Source organism: Mobula hypostoma, chromosome 2, assembly GCF_963921235.1.
Source record: "Mobula hypostoma chromosome 2, sMobHyp1.1, whole genome shotgun sequence".
Lineage (NCBI taxonomy): Eukaryota > Metazoa > Chordata > Chondrichthyes > Myliobatiformes > Myliobatidae > Mobula > Mobula hypostoma.
The window spans coordinates 23,587,495-23,606,603 of NC_086098.1; the positions used below are offsets into that span (position 1 = coordinate 23,587,495).

Consider the following 19,109-nt stretch of genomic DNA (forward strand, 5'->3'; position numbering starts at 1 on the left):
TACAGAAACAAAATTTTAAGGGAAATTTTGAAAAAAGAATAGGTTAGGTACCTTTTCTGATTCCTACATCTTCACTAGTGCTCCCACAGATCTTGCAGTTGGGAAGGGTGTAAAACCCTGATAGAAACAATCAAAGAATAAAAATAAAATTGGGGACAAAGCTGCCTCTCAGCTCTTGGACCTCACCATTATCCTGCAGCATGTTCTGACTTCCATTATCCTGCCAATGAGGCCCCAGGTATCCCAGGGCGGTAGGGATATGGCTCTGCGTAGATCTTCTGATTTTTTGTCTGGGAAATGGATGTCCTCAAGGAAAATGATCGGTAAGGTTGCCCAATAGTGTTGCCTCTCAAGCAAGATTACATTTCTGTTGCCAGAAAATGGTATATATTTGCAAGAAGAGTCGTCAGATGAGCATGCGAAGAAAGCCTTAAAGAAATATTAACCACTTTGTGATCTGAACAAATTGATATTGAAATGCAAAGAGCAAGGTTACCAAACCTTTAGACTGGTTACTGTTTTTGAATGTTGTGTGTTTGTTCTCCCGCCTTCCCAGCTGAACTGTGACCTTCACCGAGCAAAGGTTAATGTCAGGAAGAAAGTGAAAAAAGACTGGGCGAATCTAGCTAGTTGTCTCAGATTCTTTTTGAATATGGCCTTAAATTCAAAAATTATTGTGTACGAGTTAAAGGTGGCAACTCATTATTTCACAATATATCAACTAAATTTTGCTGCCATGCACGTTCAAACCTAATCTCTGGATGAAGGAAGATAAATAATACAAGATTTGTTTGTGGCGTAACTTAATATAAAACATTGCCATTAATATTTGATTATTGCATCATGGCCTGGCACAATTAATTTTAAACTATCTGTAAACAGAAGAAGGTGCACACTGTAATTAAACCCTTGGTTCTAATCTTGATTTCAGTATTGGATTACTTGAAATCAGGTTTTTGAAATTCTGCAGACTTGAGTTACAAGTTATCGATATTTGTGAATTTCTTTTTGCTTGTTCTATTTCTGATTGGTTGCACAGTTGAGTAATTAGTTAGACATGAAAGTGTAAACTGTGTCAAGTTTTAGTTACTTACTTACTGCCATTTACATCGCTGGTGTTTAGGGCAGCAATGAAGGTCCTCCATCTCTGGCGGTGTTCAGGGCTTCCTTCCTCATGTCGGTAGCTTCCTGTCGGTTTTCACTACTGTCAGTCATGCAAGTCCCGGTTGTTTTATATTAACCCTGGGCGGAAACTCAGGAAGACCATCGCACTCAGATGTAGATGGATTGTTCATTGTTGTTTCTGTAACAATTTTGTTTTACCAGTGAGGGTTGTTAGCCCTGAGCTGAACTCATGATGGTATGGTGGTCCACTCCCATTCTAGCCTTTACTCTTTGACCTGTTTGGCTTGGGTGACCCTACCGAGAGCCAAAGCACAAAACCCTGACTCCAGCCAACATAGCTCTCTGGGTCGTTGAGGCACGCAAGCCTCCACAGGATATGGTCCTCTAGGAGGATTTTGTTTATAATTTCCATTATATGTCCACAACCCACCAATTTTATTTGCACATATTCATGATAGTCAGGAGTTGGATCAATATAATAAGTTGATTTATGACATTTGCTGACCTCATAGGCAAATGCATCAATGGATCAGCAGAACTGCAGCACATCCCAGTGAATATTGGATGTTAAAGATGTGATTTTCATATTTAATCATTTTCTCATTACATTTGGCACATAAGGTTGAAAGAGTACAGAGAAAATTTACAAGGATGTTACCAGCCTTAGAGGACCTCAATAGGTTAGAATTTTATTCCTTAGAACGTAGACAATTGAGAGGAAATTTGATAAAGGTATACGAAATTTGATAGAGGTATACAGAATTTGATAGAGGTATACAAAATTCAGAGGGGTATAGATAGAGTAAATACAAGCAAGCTTTTTCCGCTGAGGTTGGGTGGGACTGGAATCAGAGGTCATGGATTACGTGTGAAAAGTGAAAAGTGTAAGGGGAAACTTCTTTGCTCAGCGGGTCATGAGAGTGTGGAATGAGTTGCCAGCACAAGTGGCATACGAGCTCAATTTCACTTAAGTGAAGTTTTGAGAGGTACATGGTTTGGGGGGCTGTTGTTCCAGTGCAGGTCGAATCTTTAGATCAACCATGTCCATCTAGTACCTGTCTATAGTAATCCCTTTTGTCAGTGCTTTATCCATAGTCTTTAGCTACTCAAGTTCTCCTCGACACTCAGCAGCCACTCTTTAAGGTACACCTGTACACCTACTCATTAATGCGAATATCTAATCAATCACTCATGATCAGTGCATAAAAGCATGCAGACATGGCCAAGAGGTTCAGTTGTTCAGACCAAACATCAGAATGGTGAAGGAATGCAATAGAAAGGAAGGACATTAGCCAGGAGGATGTGGAATCGATATGGGTAGAGCTGCATAACACTAAGGGGCAGAAAACGCTGGTGGGAGTTGTGTACAGGCCACCTAACAGTAGTAGTGAGGTTGGGGATGGTATTAAACAGGAAATTAGAAATGTGTGCAATAAAGGAACAGCAGTTATAATGGATGACTTCAATCTACATATAGATTGGGTGAACCAAATTGGTAAGGGTGCTGAGGAAGAGGATTTCTTGGAATGTATGCGGAATGGTTTTTTGAACCAACATGTCTAGGAACCAACTAGACTGGGTATTGAGCAATGAAGAAGGGTTAATTAGCAATCTTGTCGTGAGAGGCCCCTTGGGTAAGAGTGACCATAATATGGTGGAATTTTCATTAAGATGGAGAGTGACATAGTTAATTCAGAAACAAAGGTTGTGAACTATAAGAAGGGTAACTTTGAAGGTATGAGACGTGAATTAGCTAAGATAGACTGGCAAATGACACTTAAAGGATTGACGGTGGATATGCAATGGTAAGCATTTAAAGATCGCATGGATGAACTACAACAATTGTTCATCCCAGTTTGGCAAAAGAATAAATCAAGGAAAGTAGTGCACCCATGGCTGACAAGGGAAATTAGGGATAGTATCAATTCCAAAGAAGAAGCATTCAAATTAGCCAGAAAAAGTGGCTCACCTGAGGACTGGGAGAAATTCAGAGTTCAGCAGAGGAGGACAAAGGGCTTAATTAGGAAGGGGAAAAAAGATTATGAGAGAAAACTGGCAGGGAACATAAAAACTGACTGTAAAAGCTTTTATAGATATGTGAAAAGAAGAAGATTGGTTAAGACAAATGTAGGTCCCCTACAGACAGAAACAGGTGAATTGATTATGGGAAGCAAGGACATGGCAGACCAATTGAATAACTACTTTGGTTCTGCCTTCACTAAGGAGGACATAAATAATCTTCCAGAAATAGTAGGAGACAGAGTGTCCAGTGAGATGGAGGAACTGAGGGAAATACATGTTAGTAGGGAAGTGGTGTTAGGTAAATTGAAGGGATTAAAGGCAGATAAATCCTCAGGGCCAGATGGTCTGCATCCCAGAGTGCATAAGGAAGTAGCCCAAGAAATAGTGGATGCATTAGTGATAATTTTTCAAAACTCGTTAGATCCTGGACTTGTTCCTGAGGATTGGAGGGTGGCTAATGTAACCCCACTTTTTAAAAAAGGAGGGAGAGAGAAACCGGGGAATTATAGACCGGTTAGCCTAACATTGGTGGTGGGGAAACTGCTAGAGTCAGTTATCAAAGATGTGATAACAGCATAATTGGAAAGCGGTGAAATCATCCGACAAAGTCAGCATGGATTTGTGAAAGGAAAATCATGTCTGATGAATCTCATCGAATTTTTTGAGGATGTAACTGGTAGAATGAATAGGGGAGAACCAGTGGATGTGGTATATTTGGATTTTCAAAAGGCTTTTGACAAGGTCCCTCACAGGAGATTAGTGTGCAAACTTAAAGCACACAGTATTGGGGTAAGGTATTGATGTGGATAGAAAATTGGTTGGCAGACAGGAAGCAAAGAGTGGGAATAAACGGGACCTTTTCAGAATGGCAGGCAGTGAATAGCGGGGTCCCGCAAGGCTCAGTGCTGGGACCCCAGTTGTTTACAATATATATTAATGACTTAGATGAGAGAATTAAATGCAGCATCTCCAAGTTTGTGGCTGACATGAAGCTGGGCGGCAGTGTTAGCTGTGAGGAGGATGCTAAGAGGACGCAGGGTGATTTGGATAGGTTAGGTGAGTGGGCAAATTCATGGCAGATGCAATTTAATGTGGATAAATGTGAGGTTATCCACTTTGGTGGCAAAAACAGGAAAACAGATTATTATCTGAATGGTGGCCGATTAGGAAAAGGGGAGGTACAACGAGACCTGGGTGTCATTATACACCAGTCATTGAAAGTGGGCATGCAGGTACAGAAGGCGGTGAAAAAGGCGAATGGTATGCTGGCATTTATAGCAAGAGGAATCGAGTACAGGAGCAGGGAGGTACTACTGCAGTTGTACAAGGCCTTGGTGAGACCACACCTGGAGTATTGTGTGCAGTTTTGGTCCCCTAATCTGAGGAAAGACATTCTTGCCATAGAGGGAGTACAAAGAAGGTTCACCAGATTGATTCCTGGGATGGCAGGACTTTCATATGAGGAAAGACTGGATCGACTAGGCTTGTACTCGTTGGAATTTAGAAGATTGAGGGGGGGATCTTATTGAAATGTATAAAATCCTAAAAGGATTGGACAGGCTAGGTGCAGGAAGATTGTTCCCGATGTTGGGGAAGTCCAGAACGAGGGGTCACGGTTTGAGGATAAAGGAGAACCCTTTTAGGACCGAGATGAGGGAAAACTTCTTCACACAGAGAGTGGTGAATTTGTGGAATTCTCTGCCACAGGAGACAGTTGAGACCAGTTCATTGGCTATATTTAAGAGGGAGTTAGATATGGCCCTTGTGGCTACGGGGATCAGGGGGTATGGAGGGAAGGCTGGTGCAGGGTTCTGAGTTGGATGATCAGCCATGATCATACTGAATGGTGGTGCAGGCTCGAAGGGCTGAATGGCCTACTCCTGCACCTGTTTTCTATGTTTCTATGTTTCTATCTAAGTGACTTTGACCATGGAATGATTGTTGGTGCCAGGCAGGCTAGATTGAGTATCTCAGAGACTGCTGATCTCCTGGGATTTTCATGCACAGCAGTCTCAGCTTACAAAGAAAAGTGTGAAAAACAGAAAAGATCCAGTGAGCGGCAGTTCTATGGGCGAAAACGCCTTGTTAATGAGAGAGGTCAGAGGAGAAGGTACAGGAGCCTGAGGACTCTCACCACCAGGTTCAGGAACAGTTATTACCCCTCAACTATCAGGCTCTTGAACCAGTGGGGATAACTTCACTCAACCTCACTGTCCCACAACCTATGGACTCACTTTGATGGACACACTTCATCTCACACTCTCAATATTTATTGCTTATTTATTTTCTTCTTATTGTTTATTTTTTTTCTTTTGTATTTGCACAGTTCGTTATCTTTTACACATCTGGTTGTTTGCCATGTTGGGTGCGGTCTTCCACTGATTCGTTTACGGATCTTGGATTTACTGAGCATTCCTGCAAGAAGGCAAATCTCAGGGTTGTGTATGGTGTCATATATGTGCTTTGATAATAAATTTACTTTGAACTTTGAGAATGGCCAGACTGGTTCCAGCTGACAGGAAGGTGACGGTAACTTAAATAATTGCGCGTTACAATATTGGTGTGCAGAAAAGCATCTCTAATCACACAATACGTCCAGCCTTGAAGTGGATGGGCTACAACAGCAATACATACTCAAACATACACTGCATGTAGATCGTTGTTAACCGTTGCAACGGTACTTGGTTTCACCACCCAGTCAGGCCTTGCGTTCCAGATTCCCACCACATTCTGTATGGTTTGTGGATTGCAGTTCATGTTGTATGTGTTTCTGGTTTCTGGTTACTCCTTTTTTTTATTGCTGTTTTGTGCGATTTTGATTGGGGGGTACTGGCTTTGCAGCCTACAGTCAACGAGCGACACGGAGTTAAATTAGACTGGACTGAACTAAACTGAACATTCCTAGACCGCTTCAATGTGTCTGGATGTTTTATATTCTGTGTTCTTCGCTTGGTTTTTGCCACTTGCACAAATTGTTCTTTCTTTTTGCGCATTTGGTGTTTGTTGTTTTCTTGAGCGGGTTCTAAGGTGTTTCTTTGTTTCGTGGCTGTCTGTGGAAAGACAGATCTCAGGGTTATATACTACATACATACTTTGATAATAAATGTAGTTTGAATCTTTAAGTTTTCTCCACTCTCTCTATGTCCTACATAATTGTATACATGTCCATCAGGCGCCCCCCACGTGCTCCACCTCAACCTCAAGGAAACAAGATCCAGCCTTCCTCGTAACACACACAAAATGCTGGAGAAATTCAGCAGGCCAGGCAGCATCCATGGATAAAAAGTACAGTTGCAGTTTTGGGCCGAGACATTTCATCATTTCTCAGCCTGAAACGTTGACTGTACTCTTTCCCATAGATGCTGCCTGGCCGACTGAGTTCCTCCAGCATTTTGTTTGTGTTGCTTAGATTTCCAGCATCTGCAGATTTTTCTTGTTTGTGTCCAACCTTTCTTGTTCCTCCTTGTAACTGAAGGGCTCCATTCCATGCAAATCCTGGTAAATCTCCCCTGCAGTTTGTCCAGTGTAATCAGGTCCTTCCTATATTAAGATAACCAAAACATAGTACAGTGAATTCAGGTTAATTGGAAGTGGTTAAAAAGACAAAACAAGTAACAAATTATGTCTTAAATAAAATACAAAACAAATTAGGACACTACCAATACTACTACAGTACTATAAAACCAGTGTGACCCTTGCTGCAGAGAAGCTTCTAATAAAATAAAGAATCCGCTATACAATAGTTACTGAAAAATCTCTGAACAATTACATGTACGTGATCATATGAAATTACAAGCATACTTCGGAAAAGTTGAATGACAAGGAAAATAACAGTTTTACATTCCAATCCAATACTACTGATCACAGGTTTCCAGTGACAAAAATAAATCTGTAAAAAGTTTGAAGTACATTTATTATTGAAGTGTGCACAGTGTTTCTTTGTTTCGTGACTGTCTGTGGGGAAGGTGAATCTCAGGGTTGTGTACTGCGTATAATACTTTGATAATAAATGTACTTTGAATCTTCGAATACTGTATACAACCTTGAGATTTGTCTCCTTACAGGCAGCCACAATACAAAGAAACCCAATAGAACCAATTGAGAGAAAGGTTGTCAAACACCCAATGTGCAGAAAATAAAAACAAATCGTACAAACAATAAAAATAAGCAAATAACATTCAGAACCGAAGTTCATGAAAGTGAGTCCACAACCACGAAGCCAGTCATCACCGCAGCTGAAAATCTACATCCAAAATCTGGGCATTCCTGGAAAGGTGAGCACTTGCTGCCCACCTGTAATTGCTCGTAGAAAGGTATATCTCACCATTGCAGTTGTTTCTGGTGAAGATGCTAGTGGGTTGGGGCTTCAGGATTTGGACTCATCAATAAGGAGGTCTCGCACCATGAGTAAATGTCGAAGATGCTTAACGGAGGTGCAAATCCCCTCAGCTGCCTTGAAAGGGACCTTCTTGAGTGTTGTTGGTGTTGCTCTCATCCAGACAGGAGGAAAGTATTTCATCATGCTTCGGACTTGTGCCTTGTGAAAGGTGAAAAGGCTTTTTGGTGTCAGGAGGTGAATAACTTGCTGCAGGACACCCAGTCTCCGATCTGCTATTGTTATTTTGGCTGGTCCCGTCACTGGTCACTTGTGACCTCAGGACTATTGATTGTGAGAGACTCAGTAATAGTAAGGTCATCGAATGTCACGGACAGCCGGTTAGATTTTCTCCTGCATCTGCCTAGCACTGTTATGGTGCAAATGTTACCATGACAGTGGCTAATCAGGCCATTGGCTAAAAGATGTCCTGTTCAAACATATCAGATAATAAGGGGCTTGACAGAATAGATACTGAGATGTTGAAATGCTTTGAGAACTTGTTGTTGAGCTAAAGGGAGAGTCACAAACAAGGGGGCATGGTGACAAAATAAAGGGCTGGTCATTTAAAACTACGATGTGTTGTTTGTTATCTATGGAGGGCGGTGAATCTCAGGAATTCCTTGCCTGAGAAAGTTGTGGAGACTGCCTGTGAGAACTTGTAGATTCTCTCCATGAATGCGTGAGTTTCCTCAAGGGGTTCTGGTTTCTGCCCATAGTCCGGTTGGTGGGTTAATTGCTCAGTGTAAGTTGACCTGTGATTAGGCTAGGATTAATTCGGGATTGCTGGATGGTGCGTTTCAAGGGGCTGGAAGGGCTTATTCCATGCTGTATCCCAATAAATAAATAAATGCGAATTTAAAGTGGAGATAGAAAAAATATTTGTAAGATTGAGGAACTGAAGATTAAGGGGAATTCTATTAATTATGATCATATTGAATGGCAGGACAGGTTTTTGAGGGACATAGTGACTACCCTGTCTGGTTTCCTGGCATTCTTGTTTATGTCTTGGGGCATGCAGACATGGGCTGGTTTACTTGTATGGATTTGGGAATAAAAATTAACATTGTGAAATCACTGGTGAATGGTCCCACCTTTGACCTTCCTTGTGATGGAAAGGGTAAAGCAGCTTAAAATGGCGGTGCTTAGGCTGCCACCTTTAGCAGCTCTTGCAGGGGTGTTCTGGGACTGAGATGATTGGCTCTGACAACCACAACCATATACAAGTTTGCTGATGACACGATGATACCGCTGTTGTGAACTGTATCAAAGGTGGTGATGAATCAGCAGAGAGCAGGGAGACTGAAAATTCGGCCGAGTGGTGTAATAACAACAACCTTTCACTCAATGTCAGTACGACCAAGGAACTGATTGTGGACTTCAGGAGAGGGAACCAAAGGTCCGTGAGCCAGTAATCATCAGAAGATCAGAGGTGGAGAGAGTCAGTAACTTTAAATTCCTGGGTGTCACTAACTCAGAGGATCTATCCAGCACCCATCAGATAAATTTAATTGCAAAGAAAGCACAGCAGCATCTCTACTTCCTCAGGAGTCTGCGGAGATTCGTAATGTCATCAAAAATCTAGGCAAACTTCTATAGATGTGTGGTGGAAAGTGTGCTGACTGGCTGCATTATGGCCTGGTATGGCAACACCAATGCCTTTGAGCAGAAAATTCTGCAAACAGTAGTGGATTCGACCCAGTACATCATAGGTAAAACCCTCCCAACTATTGAGCACGTCTACATGTAACGATGCTGTAGAAAAGCAGCATCCATCATCAAAGATCCTCACCACCCAGGCCATGCTCTCTTCTTGCTGCTGCCATCAGGTAGAAGGTACAAGTGTCTCATGACTTGCATCACCAGGTTCAAGAACAGTTACTACCCCTCAACCATCAGGCTCTTTAGCAAATGGGAATAACTACACTCATTTAAGGACTCTTTTATCTTGTTATTTCATGGTCGTTATTTATTACTATTTACTTATATCTGCATTTGCTCAGTTTGTTGTCCATTGATCCTGTTTACAGTTACTATTCTACAGATTTGCTAAGTATGCATCAGAAAAAGAATCTCGGTTGTAAGTGGTGACATGTATGTACTCTGACAATAAATTTTACTTTCAACTTTGAACAACCATCTTCCTTTCTGCAAGGTGTGATTCCAACCACTGGAGTTTTTTTCCCTCCTCTTGATACCATTGTCGTTATTTTTACCAGAATATCTTGATGCCACATTCAGTCAAATGTTCTTTTAAGACTATAAGATATAGGAACAGAAGTAGGCCATTCAACCTATCGGGTCTGCTCCGCCACTCAATCATGGGCTGATCTAATTCTTCAGGTCATCCTCACTCCCCTGCCTTCTCCCCATACCCTCTGATGCCCTGGCTAATCAAGAACCTATCTATCTCTGCCTTAAGTACACCCAATGACTTGGCGGTCCACAGCCACTCGTGGCAACAAATTCCACAAATTTACCACCCTCTGACTAAAATAATTTCTCCGCATCTCTGTTCTAAAAGGACATCCTTCAATCCTGAAGTCGTGCCCTCTTGTCCTAAAATCCCCTGCCATGGGGATTTTGGCCATGGATATGACTTTGCCATATCTAATCTGTTTGGACCTTTTAACATTCAGAATGTTTCTATGAAATCCCCCCTCATTCTCCTGAACTGCAGGGAATACAGCTCAAGAGCAGCCAGACGTTCCTCATAGTGTAACCCTTTCACTCCTGGAATCATTCTCGTGAATCTTCTCTGAACCTTCTCCAATGTCAGTATATCCTTTCTAAAATAAGGAGCCCAAAACTGCATACAATACTCCAAGCATGGTCTCACAAGTGCCTTATTGAGCATCAACATCACATCCCTGCTCTTATATTCTATACCTCTAGAAATGAATGCCAACATTGCATTCGCCTCCTTCACAACTGATTCAACCTGGAGCTTAATCTTTAGGGTATCTTGCACAAGGACTCCCAAGTCCCTTTGCATCTCTGCATTTTGAATTCTCTCCCCATCTAAATAATAGTCTGCCCGTTTATTTCTTCCCCCAAAGTGCATGACCATACACTTTCCAACATTGTATTTTATTTGCCACTTCTTTGCCCATTCCCCTAAACTATAAGTCTCTCTGCAGGCTCTGTGTTTCCTCAACACTATTCACTCCTCCGCCTATCTTTGTGTCATCGGCAAATTTAACCACAAATCCATTAATACCGTAATCCAAATCACTGACATACATTGTATAAAGCAGCGGTCCCAAACCCTGTGTAACTTCATTGGTAACCGGCAGCAGAATAGGATCCCTTTATTCCCACTCTCTGTTTTCTGCCTACCAGCCAATGCTCCTCCCATACTAGTAACTTCCCTGTAACTACATGGGCTCTTATCTTGCTAAGCAGCCTCATGTACGGCACCTTGTCAAAGGCCTTCTGAAAATCCAAGTACACCACATCTACTGCATCTCCTTTGTCTACCCTGCTTGTACTTTCCTCAAAGAATTGCAGTAGGTTTGTCAGGCAGGAAACCATGCTGGTTTTGGCCTTCCTTGTCATGTGCCTCCAGGTACTCTGTAATCTCATCCCTAACAATGAACTCCAACAACTCCCAACCACTGATGTCAAGCTGACAGGTCTATAGTTTCCTTTCCGCTGTCTCCCACCCTTCTTAAATAGCAGAGTAACATCTGCAATTTTCCAGTCATCCGGTACAATGCCAGAATCTATCAATTGTTGAAAGATCACCGTTGATGCCTCCGCAATCTCTCTAGCTAGTTCCTTCAGAATCCGAGGGTGCATTCCATCAGATCCAGGAAATTTATCCACCCTCAGACCATTAAGCTTCCTGAGCACCTTCTCAGTCATAATTTTCACTGCACATACTTCACTTTCCTGACACCCTTGAATGTCCGGTATACTGCAGACATCTTCCACTGTGAAGACTGATGCAAAATATTCATTCAGTCCCTCTGCCATCTCTGCATCTCTCATTACAATATCTCCAGCATCGTTTTGTATTGGTCCTATATCTACCCTCAACTCTCTTTTACCCTTTCTATACTTAAAAAACTTTTAGTATCTTCTTTGATGATAGTCGCCAACTTCCTCTCATAATTCATCTTTTCCTTCCGAATGACCTTCTTAGTTTCCTTCTGCAAGTCTTTAAAAGCTCCCCAATCTTATATCTTCCCACTAGCTCTCGCTTCTTTGTATGCTCTTTCTTTTGCTTTTACTTTGGCTCTGACTTTACTTGCCAGCCACAGTAGTGTCTTTCTTTCCTTTGAAAATTTCTTCTTATTTGGAATATATCTGTCTTGCACTTCTCTCATTTTTCTCAGAAACTCCAGCCATTGCTGCTCTGCTGTCCTTCCTGAAAATGTCCCTTTCCAGTCAACTTCAGCCAGTTCCTCTCTCATGCCATTGTAATTTCCTTTATTCCACTGAAATACCAACACATTGGATTTTATTTTTTTCTCTCAAATTTCGATGTGAACTCGATCGTATTGTGATCACTGTTCCCTCCAGCTTTCAAATACTCACTCTTCCTTCAGTTAGTCCTGACGAAGGGTCTCGGCCTGAAATGTCGACTGCGCCTCTTCCTATAGATGCTGCCTGGCCTGCTGCGTTCACCAGCAACTTTGATGTATGTTCCCTAAGGGAACACTGTTTTGATGCCAAAGACAGTGACTTTCACCTCACCTTCGGAACTCAGCTGTTTGGTCCATTTTGAACCAAAATTTAGATGAGATTGGAGCTAAAAATCCAAGCTGGGAACTAGCGAGCAAATTATTGGTGAGTTACTGCTGCATGATAACATCGCTGATGCTGATAATGGAGGGTAGATTGATTGAATGGCAATTTGCCAGATTGTATTTCTGTTGCTCGTCTTGAAAACAATATATCTGGATAGGTTTCCATTACAGTTTTTGAGTGTAGGTCTTCAATATTACAACTTGGCATGCATTCTGATCCCCTAGCCTTTGTTGTATCTAGTGCTCCTAACCATTTCTTAATATCACACAGATTTTATCAAAGCACCTATTTACGGCCTGTAATGCCACTGGCATTTAGGGCAGCGATGAAGGTCCTCCGTCTCTGGAGGTGTTCAGGGCTTCCTTCATCATGTCAATAGTTTTCATCTCGGTTTTCACTACTGTCAGTCAGGCAAGTCCTGGGTGAAAGCTCAGGAATACCGTCGCACTTGGATGTAGGAGAGTACTTCATTGCTGTTCCCGTAACAGTTTTGTTTGACCAATCAGGATTGTTAGCCCTGAGCTGAACCCTCGAACCTGGAGGACCAGTGGACCACTCTTAGTCTGGCCTCTAACCTTTGACCTGTTTGGCACGAGTGACCATACCAAGAGCCAAAGCATAGAGCCCTGACTCCACCCAACATGGCTGTGCGTGTCATTGAGGCACGCAAACCTCCATACCACGACAAGGTTGTGACCCACATGAAGGTTATAGATTTAATCAACTTGAGTCAAAAATGGCTTCTGAGATAAGACTTTAAGGCATAAGAAAAGAATTGGGCCTTTTGGCCTATCAAGTTTGCTCCACTATTCCATCATGGCTGATTTATTTTCCCTCTCATTCCCATTCTCCTGCCTTCTCCCTATAATGTTTGACACCCTTAATAATCAAGAACCTGTCAACCTCAACTTTAAATATACCCAATGTATGACTTGGCCTCTGCAGCCATCTGTGGCAATGAATTCCACAGATTCACCACCCTCTGTCAAAAGAAATTCCTCTCTGTTCGGAAGAGACATTGTTTTGTTCTGAGCCTGTGCCCTCTGGTCCTAGGCTTTCCCACTATTACAGATACCTGCTCTGCAACCACTTTAAGTTAACCTTTCAATCTACAGAGTAGTAACTACAACAGGCTCAGTGAAAGATCAACCAGAGTGCAGAAGACAACAAACTGTGCAAATGCAAATATAAATGAATAGCAATAAATAACAAGAACATGAAATAACAAGATGAAGAATCCTTGAAGTGAGGTCATTGGTTGTGGGAACATTTCAATGGATGGGCAAGTGAGTGTAGTTAACCTCTTTTGTTAAAAAGCTTGATGGCTGAGGGATAGTAGCTGTTCTGGAACCTGGTGGTGCGAGTCCTGAGGCTCTTGTGCCTTCTACCTGATGGCAGCAGCAAGAAAAGAGCACGGCCCTGATGGTGAGGATCTCTGATGATGGATGCTGCTTTCTTAAGACAGCGTTTTGTGTAGATGTGCTCAGTGGTTGGGGGTGGGGGGGCGGGGTACTGGGCCATTCAAAAGCATTTGTGTTTCCAGACCCCAAGTGGTAATGCAGCCAGTCAAAACGCTCTCCACTATACATCTGCAGAAGTTTCTCAAAGTTTTTGATGTCGTGCCGAATTTCCGCTTACTCCTAAGGAAGTAGAGGTGCTGCTCTTTGTCTTTCCAACCCACCTGGCTTCATTTGTGACCTAATGGCCTCCTCCCATCAGCCTCTTTATTGTCACCCCTGTCCATAACTAGATGCAATAGGATTGCTGAGTTTTGAACTTATCGACTGGTTGTGATATTATTTAGGGTTAATTCCTAAACTACTTCCATATCTAAAGAGCAGCACAGAGATCTGCGGTGAAAGTGACCTCTGGGCTGTATGTCCAGTGCACACAGAGTTCCCTTCATTTACCATTCGTCTATCACCACGGGATGCTGCAGGCACTAAGGTTTTTCATCTCTAGGTTCTGGGTGGGTTCATGAATCAATTTGGTAAGTGCATATTTCAGTGCTGCATCATCGACACAACAGATTGTGTTTCCCATAGCGGTGTTCCAGTTTTACAGGTTATATAACATCACTGTAGTGTGGGAAACGGTCATATGACCATCATGCACCTGCAATCAGTAACCTCCCTTCTACTAACCGAGCATTTTTGTTCTTTCAGCATTCAGTTGCATGTGACCTGCAGCTAAAAAAAAGGGAGTAAATATTGCCGCAATCACTGAAATATTAAGGGAATCAAGGATCATTTAAGTGTCAAGCATGGCTGATAGGCAGTTAGCTTATACAGGTTAAAATTCACGTTCTATCTGCATGTGTTAGAACTATTTATGAAACTCTTCAGAATGGGCCTATAATGAAGCATACTTGCAAGGAAAAACAATACCAGTACAGCATTTTAAGATATTTAAAGTTAAGATGATTCTTCTAAGGTATTTATATTTGGAGCGTGTTGCAACTTATTGTAGCATAAGAAAACAAAACATTAAACAATGATCTTGCTTCAAAAGTGCTTCATTGGTTAAAAAGCACTTTGGGATGCCAAAAGCAATGCATGCCAAATGCTGGAATAACTGAGCAGGTCAGGCAGTATCTCCAGAAATGAATATAGTCAATGCTTTGGGCTGAGACCCTTCATCAGGACTGAAAAGGAAGGGGGAAGACACGGTGGGAGTAGTAGGAAGAGGATAGCTCGAAGGTGCTAGGTGAAGCCAGGTGGGTTGGAAAGATAAAGGGTTGGAGAGGAAAGAATCTGATCGGAGAGGAAAGTGGACCACAGGGAGCAAGAGGATGAGGAGGAGCACCAGAGGGAGGTGAGAAGAGGTAAGAGGCCTGAGTGGAAAATAAAAGAAGTAGAGAGGGAGATGGATTTTTTTTTAGCAGAGGGAGAAATCAATATTCATGCCATCAGGGTGGAAGCTACGCAGACAGAATATAAGGTGTGGCTCCTCCTCCCGCATGTTTAGGAAAAGTGCAAGTCTTTTATTAATTTGAGCAAGAGAAGAATTCTCTTTTAAAATCCAAAGCAGGATCTTATTTATATCAACTTATGATTTCCAGCATGGTGATTTTCAATATCTGACTAACTTGGTGAAAGAAAATATTTGAAAGATTGAATGAATGGAGAAAGCTAAAGAGCAGTCAAAGTAATTCGGTGTGGGAGCTTCTCTCATTTTCTCAGACCTATTCTTAAGGCAGTGATTTTCATCTGGATTTGTCACCGATAGGTCCACAACAAACAAGAGCTGCTCTGCAGTCAAGTCATCCTGTTGAAGTGTGGCACCTAACAGAAGTAGCTAATCGAGAAACTGTAAGGTTTAAGATGAGCTTTATTTATCACATGCACATCGAAGTGTACAGCGAAATGTGTTGTTTGCGTCAACAACCAGCACAGTCCAAGGGGCAAGTGTCGCCATACTTCCAGCGCCAACACAGGAATGCCCAGAACTTTCTAATCCTAACCTGTACGTCTCCAGAAAGTGGGAGTAAACCAGGGAACTCAGAGAAAACCCATGCGGTCGCATGAGAAAATACAAACTCCTTGCAAATAGTGGCGGAATTGAATCCACTACAATTCCGCTAACCACTACACAGCTGCGCTGCACCAACCTTGCAGATCCAACCTTCACATTTCAGTACTTGAACATAAGTGCCTTTAAAATCAAGGCCTGTAATTACCTAATCCCAATTTACCAGCCAACAGTCACTATCAGTAGTAACGTACACAAAATGCTGGAGGAACTCAGCAGGCCGGGCAGCATCTATGGAAAAGAGTACAGTTGACGTTTCAGGCCGAGACCCTTCAGCAGGACCTGCTGAGTTCCTCCAGCATTTTGTGTTCGTTGCTTGGATTTCCAGCATTTGCAGATTTTCTCTTGTTTGTCACTATCAGTAGTACTTATTATGAGAACTATAAGCTAGTTTTCTAGTCTGCCTAGAATGTGTATTATCTTCATCTTAAAAAGATGAAAATTAGGGACCATGCTCTTTACACAAGTACACGACAGTAATCATGGACTGTTCTGATCTTGCATTGAATGAGACATTCTTATGGTGACCTAACTAATCCTGGGCAGATGGTAGTAATTTCCATTGAAGATAGTACAAGAAAACATAATACAAATATACAAAATGCTGGAGAAACTCAGCAGGTCAAACAGCCTCTGTGGAAATAAAAAAACAGTCAAGCTTTTGGGCCGAGACCCTTGTTCAGGACCTGAAGGAGGGTCTTGGCCCAAAACGTCGACTCTTATACAGCATTTTGTGAGTGTTGCTTTGGATTTCCAGCATCTGCAGAATTTCTTGTGTTTATTAATACAAATATATACTAATACATATTCATTTATTTTTGTTAAAAGAAAGGGAAAAAGAAATCATTTCAGATTTATAGAGCTCTCTTTGTGGAAAAGAAATCCATCTGATTTAGGCAACACACATAAAAATTGCTGGTGAATGCAGCAGGCCAGGCAGCATCTCTAGGAAGAGGTACAGTCGACGTTTCGGGCCGAGACCCTCGTGTTTCAGTCTGATTTAGGCTCTCTGAATCTGTGAATTAATGAGTGAGCTCACCTAAGTGCTCATTACAGAGTGGTAGCAGATTGATCCTTGTTCTGCGAAATTTCTGGTCCATCTAAGTCAATAAAGCTGAACATTACAAGTGACCATGATGAATTCCTATCCCTCAGAATTTTAGAAGTGGGATATATTCTTTAGCATAGTTTAGTAAAACTGAAAATACTAAGAGCAACATGAACTGTTTTTGTGCTATATATGGGTGGAGAGAGCTGAGCAGCCAATTGAAGAGGGGAGGAACAGCTTAGGAAATGTTGTGCCAGTCAGTAGGATCTGACAAGCTGGGGGTGGGGGACCCATGGATCATTCTCACTGTACCAAGGCGTAGCCCAGAGATCCAGCACCGCAACCCCTGAGACTCTGGTGAGAAACAAGAGAAAATCTGCATTTGCTGGAAATCCAAGCAATACACACAGAATGCTGGAGGAACTGAGGAACTCAGCAGGCCAGGCAGCATCCATGGAAGAGAGGAAACAGTTGACACTTTAGGCCAAGACCCTTCATCAGATTTCAGTCAGATTCAGGTGAGAATGGAAGCAGATAATATTCAATGATTTATTTGAAGACCATTATAAAGTTATTATTGAACTACATAATTATTATTGAGCTGCATAATTAACAGGATATCAGGACTCAAACTAAATGGCATGTTTTTATTATTAACTTCAGTATTCTTACAATTCATTTTTTTGTAAATGCTTTACCATGTATGGAGATTTTCTCTATCCAACTAAGAAATCCCCAACTTCAAACCTAAACCACACTGAATCAATTAATACCAATAACAGTGGTAAATGGCTCCTAATTCCTGCCCTGCTGGATGTTGGGAATGGTGAGGGGTGGAGCTGTGCAGGAAGGGTGTTGGATGGGTAGCACAGAAGGAGTGACAGGGGTGGGAAGGTGGCGGGCATACCCAGCCCTGAGGTACCAGGGAAGGTCATTTGATTCCAAACAATCGGTTTAGTGATCATTACCGAGTGTCTTTCCAGTGTTTTCTCTCCTATCCCTTCCCCTTTTCCCAACCATGATTCCCCTTTCCGTGCCCCCTTCCCACTCTCAGTCCACAATAGAGACCCATATCAGAATCAGGTTTATCATCACTCACATATGTCATGCCTGTATAAAGTATTCACCCCCGCCCCCAGAAATTTTCATGTTTTATTGTATTATACCATTGAATCGCAGTGGATTTAAATAGGCTTTTTTGAGACTGATCAACAGATCATCTTTCATGTCAAAGTGAAAACAGATCTCTACAAAGGAATCTAAATTAATTGCTAATATAAAACATAAAATAATTGATTCTATATGTATTCACCCACCTTTAATATGACACGCCAAATCATCACAGGTGCAGCCAGTTAGTTTTAGAAGTAGCAATTAGTTAAATGGAGATCTGTTTTTGGAGACCTGTGTGCAGTCGAGGTGTTTCAATTGATCGTAATAATACCTCTAACTGCTGGTGAGTTACTATCCTGCCAAAAACTACACCATGAAGACACTCCAAGCAAATCTGTGAAAAGGTTATTAAAAAGCACAAGTCAGGAGATGGATACAGGAAAATTTCACAGTCTCTGAATATCCCTTGGAGTACAGTGCACAATCATCAAGAAACAGAAAGAATATGGCACAGCTGCAAATCTGCCTAGAGCAGGTCATCCTCAAAAACTGAGAAAGAAGGGGACTAGTGATGGAGGCCACCAAGTGACCTATGACAACTCTGGAGGAGTTACAAGCTTCAATGGCCGAGATGGGAGAGACTGCACTGACAGTAACTCTTGCCCGGGTGCTTCACCAGTCACAGATTTATGGGAGAGGGGCAAAGAGAAAGCCACTGTTGAAAATAGCTCACATGAAATCTTGGCTAGAGTTTGCCAGGAGGCTTGTGGGAGACTCTGAAGTCAGCTGGAAAAGGATCTATGGTCTGATGAAACCAAAATTGAGCTTTTTTGGCCATCAGACTAAATGCTATGTTTGGCATAAGCCAAACACTGCACATCATCAAAAACACACCATCCCTGCCATGAAGCATGGTGGTGGCTGCATCATACTATGGGGGTGCTTCACTGCAGCAGGCCCTGGAAGCTTGTGAAGGTAGAAGGTCAAATGAATGCAGCAAAATACAGGGAAATCTTGGAGGAAAACCTGATGCAGTCTGCAAGAGAACTGAAATTTTGGAGAAGATTTGTTTTCAGTAAGACAATAACCCCAAGCATAAAGCCAAAACTACACAGTAATGGCTTAAAAACAACGAAGTTA

At 42.0% G+C, this 19,109-nt stretch overlaps 1 protein-coding gene and 1 long non-coding RNA gene across 2 annotated transcripts in view; one reads left to right on the forward strand and one right to left on the reverse strand.

Annotated features, from left to right (window-relative positions):
• rnf217 (ring finger protein 217) overlaps window positions 1-19,109 on the forward strand; it is a 116,605-nt gene that overhangs the window by 82,408 nt on the left and 15,088 nt on the right. The gene's annotated exons all lie outside the window — the stretch shown is intronic.
• Window positions 5,730-18,519, reverse strand: LOC134338441 (uncharacterized). The gene is made up of 3 exons (XR_010016228.1): window positions 18,173-18,519; window positions 6,596-6,687; window positions 5,730-6,197 (listed from the first exon to the last, which is right to left on the reverse strand). It is a non-coding gene; the product is annotated as an uncharacterized LOC134338441 (long non-coding RNA).